Genomic DNA, 14,159 nt, shown 5'->3' on the forward strand with positions numbered 1-14,159 from the left:
CATACATCCATAAAAAAATTACTTTTGAACAGTACTTAATGACCTAATCATTCCTAACACAGATGGATGCAAATCTGAATTTATAAATCCAGTTATTAACAAGGAGAAAAGGAAACAAAAAGGACAAGAAGCAAAGATCAGACATATGTCAATAAAACTACTTCTATAATACTCAAAGTATAAAGTTATCTTTGGACTATTTGATTACATGATTTTTAATTTTTGCCTAGGCTGTGCGAAGAACTTCCATTTACATTTCTAAAAGGAAGTGGTTCGAGTATACCCAAGGATAAGTCTCTTAGTAAGGTTGTAAATTTAGGATATTAATGGACTTTTTGGCTTGGGAAGATGGACCCTCCAAGATTTGTCCTAAGTAAGGGGCAAGACTGTGTTTTACAAGTAGTTATGATTTGGAGCACACCTGGGTAGCTCAGTTGGTTTAATGTCTGACTCTTGGTTTCAGCTCAGGTCATGAGCTCAAGGTCTTGAGATAGGGTCCAATGTCAGGCTCTGTGCTGGGCCTGGAGCCTGCTTGGGATTTTCTCCCCCGAGTTTTTCTGCCCCTCTCACCCTTTGATGCTCAATCTCTCAAAATCAAATAAACTTAAAAAAGAAGTTGTTATGAGACCATGTAAAGATAGTTGAGAGCCCTAGACATCTTTATTATCTTTCTCAGCGGGCAGAATGCCGTTATTATTTTAATTTCAAGGTAAAAAACAATACTAAAGATATATTCTAACCTAGTTGTTTATTGTTCTGCATATTATCATCTTAGTGGGAAACTAAATGCCTTACAAATTTTCGTGATGAGGAGAAATATGAAAAAAATTGGAGAAAAAAAAGTCTAAAAGAAAATGAAGACAAAAGGTTGAGTTTTCTTCTTCACTGGCTTTGTCAAACGGCTTACCAGGTAGCCTCAAATAACACATTTTATTGCTTTATGTACCAAATGCCCCTTCACAGAAGTATACCAACTTTGCCTTTCTTATCTCTTAATGAAATTTGATGGCCTCTGCATACCTTAAAGACTCACAAATTATCTCTTCGAAGATTTGCCACCAAATTGTATTGGTTTGGGGTTTGACTTGTATTAGGTACAAAACATGGAGAATAGATTTTGGTGTGATTTAGATTTTTCCTTTCGATACTTCTGTTTTCATGTTACTCACATTTGTGTGGGTCAAGGCAAGACCTGTCACAGAGAGGGCCAGCAGAACTATTTTGCCTGAGCCTTATATTTAAGAAGCGGTTTATATATCGATTTTGGTATTATCCCCAAACAGTATCCTCCATAATTCCTTTTTGATCTATGAGTGTATCCCCTTTCTAGGCAACAGCTAGGGTAGCACTGGCTTCTCATCTCACAAAAATGAAGTCATAGCTCCTCAGGCAGGGTGGAGAAGCAGGCTTTGACCTTTCTACTTCAAAATAATACTTGTCAAAGTCCTGGCAGAGGTAGTGAGCTGAAAGGAAGCCATTATCTGCCCAAATAGTGTATTTGAGAAAAATGAATGGGGATATGAAGAGCAAGGTTTCCTACCGTTAACTGAAGAATTCAAGAGTTGAGGAAAGGTAAGGAAGAAGTCAGAGAATAAGAGTTGTTTTTGTACATCCAAGTTCATAGGAGGACTAAGACAACTAAGTGACGATGTTTTGTCATCACAAATAAACGAGCGTTCAATTAGAGATGGAGTTACATAAATGGTTACTGGGTTTTTTTTTTTTCTACACCCAAGTTATCATTTGGAAATTCCTACTGTTATATTTTACGTTATCCACTATTTTTATAACCCTGTTTTGGCATTGCTGGTAGTCTCAAAATGTCAAAGAGGCCAGGATATCAAAGTAGGACGGCCACATTCTACTTTCTATTGAACATTTGTTTGCTCAATTTGTAACTGCTAGCGTCTTATAGAATCTGCAGCCATCAACATAGCATTACCTAGTAACTTGCATGGAATCTTGATTAAAAGGTACCTAACAGCATTTGGATGAAAGGACATAAAGGTTTCCTCCTCCCCCTTCCCATCCCCACCCCCAAGTACCAGACCTGGGAAGCAACAGACTACAGGCTCCATTCCAGAACGGATATAGACTAGACAAATGGACTAAAAATCTGTTTTAAAGCAGATGGCTATTCAAGAGGTAAAGAACAGATCATCTTAATAGAATTCATTGTACATGGAAGAAAAACATAACCAGTTGTGTATTTTGCCTTTTACATTTTTGAAAACCCCAATGGGTCAGTGTGATATTTACTGCCACAACTTGCTGGAAGATCGATCTTTTGCATTCTATCTCCTAGATAGTCAGTGTCAAATCCCAGTTGAAAACAATGTAGATGGACCAGTTACAAAACTACTTACTCAGCACCAGGACCTTTGGTCAATATCCACTGGTTAAATTTTTAAATGGAATCACAGTCTGGTGAGCCTTTTCTGTTTTGCTCCACTATCTGCTTTAAAAAATATATACTTCGGGGGCTGTCTTACATAACCTCTCTGTCTGTATACTTTTCCACAAATTCTCCAGTTAAATGCATGGATTTAATGGGTTTCTATGCATCTCAAGTTTTCCCGCCAGCACGCTTAGTAACAAAATCTAAGAAGATAAATTAACTGCAAACCTTCTTGCTGTAATTAAATGGCACAAGGTTCTGCAATTTTAAATACTCCTTATTTAGACTTACTTTTCCACATTGATTGTTGTTTGAGGAGACAAAGCCTCATTCCTTACTGGTCTTCACATTATGCATCATGTAACCACCCCCACCATTCACCTTCCACGGACCCAAGGAGGATGTGGAATCAGCAAGTCTTTCCACACTCCCTACCACTGTCCTTCTAGGAACTGTGGTATCATTTTTCCCACAGCTGTGTGTTTGATTCTCTTTAGCCTTGAGCCACTAACCATACAAATTTTCCTGTGCCATTACAGCAGAAATACTGTTCAGCCAGTTCTTCAACTACTGATTTCAGCTAATGGTATTCCAAGTAAAAATGTCTGATTTACATAAATCTGAGTCCTAAAATATTTGTAGAATGAGTAGGCAACAGAGATTTCTGACCAAACAAGGTATTACTGACATGTCCAAAACTGGATGGTATTTATGCAACATTTTTTCATTAAACTATTCTTACTGTTATCCTGGCCATATTTGTCAGTATATTAGACAAGTCCTTACAAAAAGATAAGAAATTATGTATTATGATTCATTACTGATTGCAGCAAAATTGTTATAATGGAGCATAGCAACCATTAGGTCTTTTGCCAGATTGTCAAAAACCCTATAGGTTTTGTACAACTCAAAGCACATAATTTCTCTATCACAGTAAGTCCATCTCATAACGGTTTCCATGAACTTTGTTTCACCTCAGACTTCTACTTTTTAACAAAATTGTCTGATAGATATTTCCACATTCAAATTCCCAGCATTTATAGTTCAGATGAGGGTTGACATTTATCTCCAGTAAGTTCATGTATAGAAAGCTGTGTTGTTCAGGATGTCACTATCAAATCAAGGAAATGAGTATGTTGGAACTAACCAACCAGCAAGACCTGCTAGATGACCTTATTATACCCTTTTTAGATTAGATTGCCCACACATCAACTACTTTGTAAGTTTTGAGTCAACATTTTAAATTAAAAAAATAAAACCAATCACCCAACATGTTTTCATTCATGTTCCTTCTACTTCCAAGTTTTCACTCATTTTTATGCCAAGTTTCTGCAATGATGCTGGACTTAATGAACTCCTTTCTGTTGTCCACATCTAATTTCTGTTGTAAGATCTGTGTTAAAAAAGGTCCACAAGGCCAAGGGGCCCTCGTGGCATAACTAATTAAATCAATTTGGAAAAATTTTATGAAATGGTTTATAACATTCAACTCTAGAAGATTCTTCTAGATTGAGAAGTTGGCATTCTTCAAGAGCCCTAGTGTCACTACAACTGTTGAATTTCTCACTAGGCATTTTTATGTATTTTCATGCAATAAAAACAGCCCTCTAGAGATTAGAAAGGTATATCCTCTCAATGATACCTATACAGAAGTAAATCATATGAAGTTTAATATTAAGTGTTTGTTCTCTATTAACATGTTAACATTCCAAGTTTATAAAGAGAGAGAGACAGAGACAGAACACGAGCAGGGGAGGGAGGGGCAGAGAGAGGGAGAGACACAGAATCTGAAATGGGCTCCAGGCTCTCAGCTATCAGCACAGAGTCTGACATGGGGCTTGAACTCACAAACCCTGAGATCATGACCTGAGCTGAAGTTGGACTCTTAACCAACTGAGCCACAAAGGCGTCCCCCACAAAGTATGTAATGAGGTGGGTATGTAGATCACACACATACTTCTCGTACCACCTATGAAAATACTCTTTTACCATTAACAAGACCCTCTACTGTTATATATATTTACATAATGAAGTTAGTGTGTATCCTTTTTAAAGTCCCATTTGGGATTAAATAAAAGTCAACATAATTTTAATGAATCTGAGCAACACTGAAATATTTGTTATTTTGAGGACTATCTTATTAAAAATAACTTTGTAGTTGTCTCATCCATAAAAATCAAAGAATGACATTTCATAATATATTACTTCCTGACATTAAAGGTTTTATGTAAAGCTTTAGCCTTTGGAGTCCTCCAGTTATCAAGTTTCAACACATTGTATTGGTTGACATTTAAAGTTGCTGCAAGCTCCTGTGGCATTTTAGTCCTGACTGTCATTACTGTTGCCTTACCACAGATTTTCCTCAGGAATGAAATCCAGTGACCCAACTAATACCACCAAAAGAGTGTGAACATATTAAATCCAAGTAAATCTAATCAACTATATTGGTAATCCCTTAAAATATTTTGCTTCCTAGAAACCTTCCGTTCCTAATGATGTAGGTTTATAGGAGATCATCCAGAATCATTTTCAACAAGACTGTTCAAAGAACTGTTTTCTAATTAAAGCTGTCTAAAACAAAGTTCCTTCTCCCCTCTTGCAAAAGTTTCCTACTTTTAAGTTTTTTGCCTTGTGAATAATCGACATTAAGGATGATCTTATTATTCTAAACTCCCCTTTCTTCAAAGTTTTTGTACTTGACTCTTTCCCTAGCTCTATACCAAATGATCTCAGGTGCGTCCCCACTTAGTGCATTCACTTCTACCTTTTCCTCTTTTCTCCCCACATGCATTTTGTTTCCTATATATCCCTAAACTATTTTTATAATCTCACTCCCTTTTAGATCTGTCTGCAATTTTTAGAGTCCAGTATTCACACTTAGATTCTGCATCTCAATATCCTTATCATCATCAGTCAGGAAGTAAGAGATAATAAAAATAATGCTAACATATACTGCATTCCTAAGGTGTGTTAAGATCTCTCATAAGTGCTGTGAATTCATTTTTATTATGAGAGATAAATTTCCAGATAAATTACTGATATAGGTACCACATATATGGATAGAATTTTCTGTATTTCTTCTATTCATGTTCTTTAATCAATCCTCACCAACATTTGTTTCTCACTGTTATTCCATAACCTTGTGCCAATTTTCCCATCATGCAACTTGTGTTCCAATTCTTATACTTATGATATGCAATATGACTTCTTGTTTAAACATCCGTCTTGATTCATTCCAATAAGAAAGGCTTTTTGCCAAGCATTTTTTTTTAAAGGGGAAAAAAATGGAGACTCTAACCTACCATGTGTAGATAAAAATACATCCCTCAATTCCACATTCTGAGTCAGAAAGTGCTCTTATCTAGGACCCTGTGCCTAGAGGTCTTTCCATTCTCTAGGACTCAGGCACTGTGCTTAAAGAGAGAACTCTAACAACTGGGGATGCGGAATAGGGGCACATCATTTTTTTTTTCTAGTAATAATGAAAACAGCATCTCTAATATAATCTACTCTCTGCTGTATACAAACAAAGCCTTACTTTAACTCAATGGCTATATGCCTTGCCAAAGTTATCACTGATACATCCCTTCATATTTAACTCCAAAACATGAGTAGGAGGTAGCTGAGTTACTAACTCTCAATGCCCAAATCACTTTGTTGGCCAATGAGCTGCTACCCTAGTAATTTAAAGAAATATTTTTCATTACTCTAATTTCCCTAATATAATTCTCTTATATTTAAGGGTGAAAGTTACATTTCCACCCACAAAGTATGGAAAAGTAAAAAGTGCTATTTAAAGATTACAAGGGAGCACCTGGGTGGCTCAGTTGGGTGAGTGTCCCACTTCAGCTCAGGTCATGATCTCACGGTCCATGAGTTCGAGCCCCACATATGGCTCTGTGCTGACAACTCAGAGCCTGGAGCCTTCTTTGGATTCTGTGTCTGCTTCTCTCTGCCCCTTCCCTGCTTGTTCTCTGTCTCTGTCTGTCTGTCTGTCTGTCTCTCTCTCTGGCTCTCTCTGTCAAATAAACTTTAAACATTTCTAAAAAATTTTTTAAAAATAAAGAATAGTACAAGGTAAGATTTTGCAAAGTAAATTTACCATAAACTAGTTTCTCACCAACTTGCATTCAACAACTAACCTTCTAACAGTCAATGTTCTGCCCAACAGATACACTGTATTTTTCTTGCTTTAGAGCAGTGATTCTTAATGGTGGTTGATTTTGTTCCCCAAAGGACATTTGGCAATGTCCTCAGACATTTTTGTTTGCCCCAACTGGAGGGCCCCTAGTAGGTAGAGGACAAGAGGCCAGGCAAGCTGCTAATCATCTTACAATGCATGACACAATCGCCCACCCACAAAGTTGAGAAAGCCCATGGAATCAAGTTTTTAGTCTATGTTTAATTATATTTTAATATTAGAACATGTAAAGAGAAACACGTATACCCAGGAATAGTTCCACACAAGATGGTGGTAAAATTTCCCCTTTGGTCTTTAAAATCATTTGAAGAAGGGAAAGATCCAAAGGAAGATGAAAGGGGGAAGACATGATTATATACACACGCTTATCTAATTAACAATTAACACTTCATGACAGTCCAGTGAGAATGTGGGAATGTTATGAAGTGGGCTTTGTAGGCAACATTGTGGGTTCACGTTCCAGCTCTCACACATTCTAAATGTATAATATCTGGCAACTCAACCTCTGTGTACTTCTGACCCTCATCTGTAATACAACAGTAAGAACAGTAACAATTTTATAAAGCTGTTCTAAGGATAAAATGAGTTAATTTAAGTGTGCAGGGTACAACTAGCACTTTACAGGTGTTTGCTTTTATTTTATCAGTCTTAAAATTACGATTGCATCATAATCATTTCAGTGATTAGAAATGTAAGAATCAGGTAAGTTTAGCAAGACAAGTTTCTAATTGTAGACAGTAGCAAAGTGTAGGTTGGGCCATGCATCCATCTGACTCCAGGATCAGTTCTAATCATGAAGTCACGCATTCGAGACTTAAAGGCCAAGGAGTTGCTAAGATGTCTCTTGGAGGTTCTGTCACATCAAATTACTACCCTGCTTATGAAGCTGTGCTTTTTCCTCAAAGTAATTCAGACTTTATTCTGAACTTGAGTATTTTGTTCTTTAAAATTACACTGGTTTTGGATGCACTTGAGAATATTTACTAAATAATCCAACGTCTTAATAAACTGTGGGATATAGCCCATTGTTGTCAGTGCACTATCCTCAAAATTGTTAACAAGGATGTTCACTAAATGTATTGCTAGCTACTTGTCCCTCCTTATTTTTAACCTCCACTTACCTTATCCCCTCCCTCTCCTAGCTCCTAGCAAAGGGGAGGAGAGTTGGTCACCCACCCCAACTTCAACCATTCAGAGAGAGAAAAAAAATTACTAAATCATTTTGGTCTCACAGTTCTGGGAAGTACTTAGTTCAGTAATAAACAGAGCAATGAAGGCCGCTGAAATCTCACTTACCTGTATCATTAGGTGAATGGTTTGTCAGTTTCCCAGGCTTCTGCCTCAGCCACAGCCACGAGATGACAATTTGTTACCTCACATTCAGCTCTTATTTTCTGATTCAGACAAGTCTCTGCCACCTTTGCAGACATGGACCTACCCATGCAGACATTCCTTACAGGTTGCACCCCCAGTCCCATTGTACAGGTGACAGCTACTGAATTGAGCTCAAGTGTCTCATTTTGGCATTCCCCCATCATGGCCTTATAGCCACTGCTAAACCTTCTGATTATCCAACAACTGAAAAACCAACCAAGCAAAATCCCTAGGTCCTCATACAATTATATACATTTTCTTGTTCCTGTCTGTAAGCCATAATGAAGCTAATTTCCTTAGCCTAGATGACTTTGAATTTTCACTCTCATATTAACATTTGTGGGTTTCCCCTTTCTTTGCTTCCATTTTAAGAAATAGAATAACTCCTTTTTGGGCCCTACTAACATTCTTTTGAGTTCTTTTTAAATTAAATCCATGTCATTACTGTCTATCCTTTCTTAATTCTGCACTTTATAGTGTGCCTTCCATTCTTTCATACCTCTCCCAGCTTTATACGAAAATCAAATTCTGCTTCACCACTGCCTCAGCATCACTGTTATTAGCCACAAATAGGACAGACAGTAGGAAGAACTTTCCTCTAACCAGAGGGAGAGGAGCAAATGCAGAAAAAGATATGGAAAAAACTTCCAAGGCAAAATATGAGGATTTCAAGGTTGTTTTTTTTCTTCACATTACACATTCGATAAGATTGGCATTCCTTTCCTATTGCTGCTATGACAAATTATCACCAACTTAATGAGCAACAACAACACAGATTTGTTAACTTACAGCTCTGGTGGTCAGAAGTTCAACATGGGTCTCACTGAGGGGAAATTCAAGGTGTTGGCAGTTCCTCTCTGGAGGCTCTAGGAGAGAATCCATCTTCTCGCTTTTCCAGCACCAAGAGGCTGCCTGCATTCTGTGGCCTGGGGCCCCTTCCTCCATTTTGAGAGCTGGTAGCTGCAGAGGAAATCTTTCCCACCCCTGCCACTGCCCCATTCCAACTCTAACTCCGCCCTCTTTTGTTTATAAAGACTCTCCTGGTTACATTAGGCCCACCTGGATCACCCAAAACATGCCACATCCGCAAGGTCAGCTGATTAGCAACATCAATTCCACCTGTAACCTTAACCTGGCAACACAACATATCACAGCTTCTGAGAATTAGGTTGTGGCCATCTTTGGGGGCAAGTATTGTTCTGCCTATAACTTTTTGTTATAATGCTTTTTGTTTTGGGGTGTTTTGGGGTCACTTTTACCTCGTATAAATTAGACAATAGTTAGAACGATAAATCTTTTCTTTCTCTCAGTATCTCTTAAATTCCCAGCTAGCTCACTGGACTAGTGGGCTATCCCAGAAAACTAACACCTGTCTCTGTCTGTCAGAACAAAAATTATAAAACACTTCAGGAAATAATTAATGGGCTTTTTATAAATTTGTAAACAAACAAAAAAATGAATGCCAAATAAAGACTTGGTAGAACCAGACTGGCTTTAGCATTTAACTTAGTTTTCTTCTCAAAATCATTTCTGAAACTTTGTGTTTTTTGAGAGAAGGTGGAAGACAGGGAGAGAGGAAGAGAAAGAATCTTAAGCAGGCTCCACACCCAGCATGGAGCCCTACACAGGGCTCGATCTCACAACTGTGAGATCATGACCTGAGCAGAAATCAAGAGTTGGACGCTCAACCAACTGAGCCACCCAGGCACCCCCTGAAACTTAATGTAAGTAATGCATAGTAGAATAATTATAATTACAAATAAGTAAAAGGAAAATTATCAGATTGAAATATACCTAACCCCACTACAATGGAAAGCAGTTACCTTTTTAATATACATTCATCCAGACTTTATTATCATGAAAATATTTCTATGTCAATAATTACACATTTATAATTATGATGACTAAATATTTCCTTATGTAGCTGTACTATAATTTATAGTGCATGTTCTGTGTTTGGAGCTGCTTTCAAAAGATGTGATTAATATCCCTGCATAAATACCTCTGTGTACTTTAAGATAAATTGCTCTAAGTAGAATTGCTAACTCAAAGATTATGCTCATTTTCTAGTTGTTGTTTATGCACACTGTGCATTCGTTTTTAAAGGACATCTATTCATGAACTTCTTCATCTGGAAATAAAGTTTAATTGTGGCCCATAATGTAAAGTATTGCATTTGTTTTAAATTTTGTGTTTTCAAGAAATTTTTTAATGCAAGTGGTAACATTATAAACGTGGTTATAAGTACTTAGTAAAGAACACAGTATATAGTGAGTAGTTAGTAAATGTTTTCTGAGTAAATGGATGAATGAGCATGTTTGCTTAGAGTTATGTAGGGCTACAAAATTTAATCAGCCTAGATGGCGTGAGCAATCTTACATGCATACACTGTGTATCACCAACATATCCACATAGCTTCTTAATATTTTTTGTCAAATGACAGATGATATTGTTTTGGAGTAATAACGCTCAACCCTGGCAGCACATTGTAATTACCTGGGAAGCATTAAGAAATACTGCAGACTATGCATTGATTTTTAAAAGCTCCCTGGGTGATTCTGCGGTGCAGTCAACTTTTTATAATCTACCAGTCCAGCTTTGTACCAGACCACACCATTAAATTAGAATCTCCAGAGGTCAGGCATGTGCAAGTGCATTTCCTAAAGCCTCTCAGGTGAATACCGTGGGCAGACCAAACTGAGAACCTCTGAAAGAATCTTCTGGATCAATTCTGCAGTGCATTCATTTTACAGGTAAAGATAATTGAGATGTGCGCATTCAATAGTCTTCTCTCAAAGTTAAATGGCTGATTAAATTTTGTGTTTGAAGTCAGGCCACATTTACCATAGGCATTCAAAGTACAGAAGAAACCATTTTACGATGTAAGGACATTTGTCAAACTACCAAAAATACATGAAAATATGGCACCATTTAGAATCTTCTACAAGAACTAACCAGTTAAGCATCTTACCAAGGTGTTGCTTCTACACTATCTGGTCAGATTATTTACTGAGTCATCTTGGCCCATCTTGTACTTTAGGAGATTCTGAAGGGCCCTTGATCTAAGTTTAGGGAGATTCTTGGGACTATGAGTGCTACACCCCTAAGATCCTGTGACCAGTAATTGGTCCATTAATGTGTTAATGGCTACAGTTTAACAGAATGAAAACAATAGGAAAAGAGAAGATATATCTTTAGAGGACTGGCTGTTCTGTGCTGGGTTTCCTGTGTGGAAAATCAAATGACCTGCTACTAATTGTTTGTGTGCAAAAGTCTTTGGCAGTGATGCCAACAAAAGCACTGGATAGAGTGTCGGCTCAAAGCAAAACACGTCAAATTATGTATTCAGCAAATCCTTATTATCAGAACCTTGGTCATGTGAATTACTTGCTTTTTAGTTAGGCTTCAGGAGGCCCTTCCTGTGAACAGAATGTCTGGCCTGTTAAACGCAGAGCGGCCAAAACAGAGCCACAGGTGGCCATGACTTGGCAAGTGATAAAACACAAGCCACACCGAAGACAATAAAAAATGGACAGGATTTTCCATCTGGTTTTCAATATGTATACACAGCACATGAGAGTTTCTCGGGGAAAAGTGAATTTTACAATGAAACACAACGCCCAATATATTTTGCTATGTTATCAAGCCCATACTTAAAATTTGAGACTTTTTGATTCAAAGTACCTGATTTAAAAGTCTGTGTAAAGACAGTATTTTGGCTGAATCATAAGTAGCTTTTGCTTTTTTCCCCAATTTCTTATGTTTTTAAGGATTTGTCATTGTTATTTACATTCTCTGTAACCTTGGAGAAAAGGCATACAGAACATGTGTTCTGAGAATTTCCCAAGTCCAGTCAGCCTCCACCTTGTGTCTCACTCTTGGCCACAATACACAGTCAATGGGACACTCACATGATGTCATTCACCTGACCATAGAGATCTGAGCACTCATCTTTTCTTAATAGTACATTCATTGTATTTCCCATCAGTCTGATCCTTCCCAGGGCTCCTGAGATATTGATGTTAACCCAAAACCTCATTGCGGCTACCACTTTTCAACTTCACCCTACATTACGTTCCCTGTACAATCTCATCCAACACTGTATATTCCCTCTCCTATGAATCCTCCACAGGAATGTGTATATAATGAACAGCATATGAGTAAACTCTTGCACCTGCACTGTACGTCTACTTGCTCCTCCTGTTCTCTGAGGTTATAAACTCCAGCCCCAGAGATGCAGTAATTGAAAACCAGGACCAGTGCCAGGGAAACTGGAACCTCTTCCAGGTTCTGCCACTTTGTAGACTAACCAGATGGAACAATTTCAGGACCCTGTTTTCTTCATCTATAAAATAAAAATAAAATTTTTACAATGTGCCATTAGGAGTATCTGTCATGATCAAGTAAGCTAATGAAAAGTGAGCATCTTAAAAAAAAAAAAAAAAAAAAACACGTGACAAATTTTTGTGCCATGAAGGATTTCCATATTTTAGAATTAAAAAAAAACCTTATAGTCTGAAGGAAACTTAAAATACTACTAGTCTACATGCAAAGATGTATTCTTCTTCTCTGGCAGATGGTCATCAGTTTCTGCTGGAATATATTTAGTGATGGGAACTCTTTATGTCTAAAAGCAACTCATTCCAATCTTAATAATGTATATTTAGCCATTATAAAAAAAAAAGCACCATCTCTAATAAGACATAAATTGCAAAATTTTCCTTATGCTATTAGGAAAGCAAACAAAGCAATTAGTTTCTTTGTTTCTTTTTGTTTTTTTGTCATTATTGCCAAAAGATAGACAATTTATATTTAGGCCCAAGCCTACCATTAAAAAAAAATTAACAACAGTCAGACCACAAGCACAAAGATAGTCATTTTCTGTTCTAAAAAACTTTGATTCCTGCACTCTGAAATATGACAGGGTCCATCTCACAGTGATTTTTAAGTTTAGCAAATCTAGGCTTAGATTGACAAAAGGTAACAAAAAGGAAACAGGGACAAGAATATTAAGAGTTACTAAGAAAAGTAAAGGCCAGTGGAATTTTTGCATAACTGTGGCTATCAATGAGAACTAGTTTGGTCAATGGCATACGAAAATGTGCCCAACACATTAATTATTAGGGAAGGGCCAATTAAAACTACAATAATGTATCAATACACACAACAGATTGTTTAACAAGAAAATAACAATACAAAGTGATAGTGAAAACGTGGAATGCCTGGAACTCTTCCACACTGCTGTGGATATGTGTGTTGGTACAACCACTTTGAAATATTATGTGGCTAAGGGCACCTTGGTAGCTCAGTGGGTTAAGCCATTGGCTCTTAGTTTCCACTGAGGTCATGATCTCATGGTTAATCAGCTCGAGCCCTGAGTTGGGCTCTGCGCTGGCAGTGCAGAGCCTGCTTGGAATTCTCTATCTCTCTATCTCCATCTCTCTCTGCCCCTCCCCACCCAAACTAAATAAACTTAAAAAAAAAAAAGATATATTATGTGGCTATATAGTGGAACTAAAAATATCTATGACCCAACAAGTCTGGACCTGGGAATGTGCTCTAACAAGAATGAGTTCTTATACTCACCAAAAGCCTGTACAAGGACTTTTACTCATAATTGTCCAAAACTGAGTTCAACTCAAATGTCCATCTACAGTAGAATGGATAAATAAATTGTGCAGTATTCATGCTGCTCAGTAATAAAAACAACAATGAACCATTGTTACACACAATTGAAGTGAATAAAATAGACATGATGTTCAACAAGATAAGACAAACTCAAAAGAGAAAATAGCATATGATTCCATTTATATAAAATTCATGAACAGGAAAAATTAACTCATGATGATGAGGGTTATAATTATGGTTACCTTTGTGAATTGACATAAGGAGGGACATGAGGGAGGGTCCTGAGGTGCTAAAGATATTCTGTATCTTGATCTATGTGGTGGTTACAGGCATCTACATTTATAAAATTTAATTGATTTGTATATTTAAGAATTGTGCACAGGGTGCCTGGGTGGCTCAGTCGGTTAAGCGACCGACTCCTTATTTTGGCTCAGGTCATGATCTCACAGTAGGTGAGCCCCACATTGGGCTCTGCAAAATGACAGCATGAAGGCTACTTGAGATTCTCTTTCCCTTTCTCACTGCCCCTCCCTCACTCGTTCTCACGCACTCTCTCTC

The sequence above is a fragment of the Acinonyx jubatus genome, chromosome A2 (assembly GCF_027475565.1).
Source record: "Acinonyx jubatus isolate Ajub_Pintada_27869175 chromosome A2, VMU_Ajub_asm_v1.0, whole genome shotgun sequence".
Taxonomy (NCBI): domain Eukaryota; kingdom Metazoa; phylum Chordata; class Mammalia; order Carnivora; family Felidae; genus Acinonyx; species Acinonyx jubatus.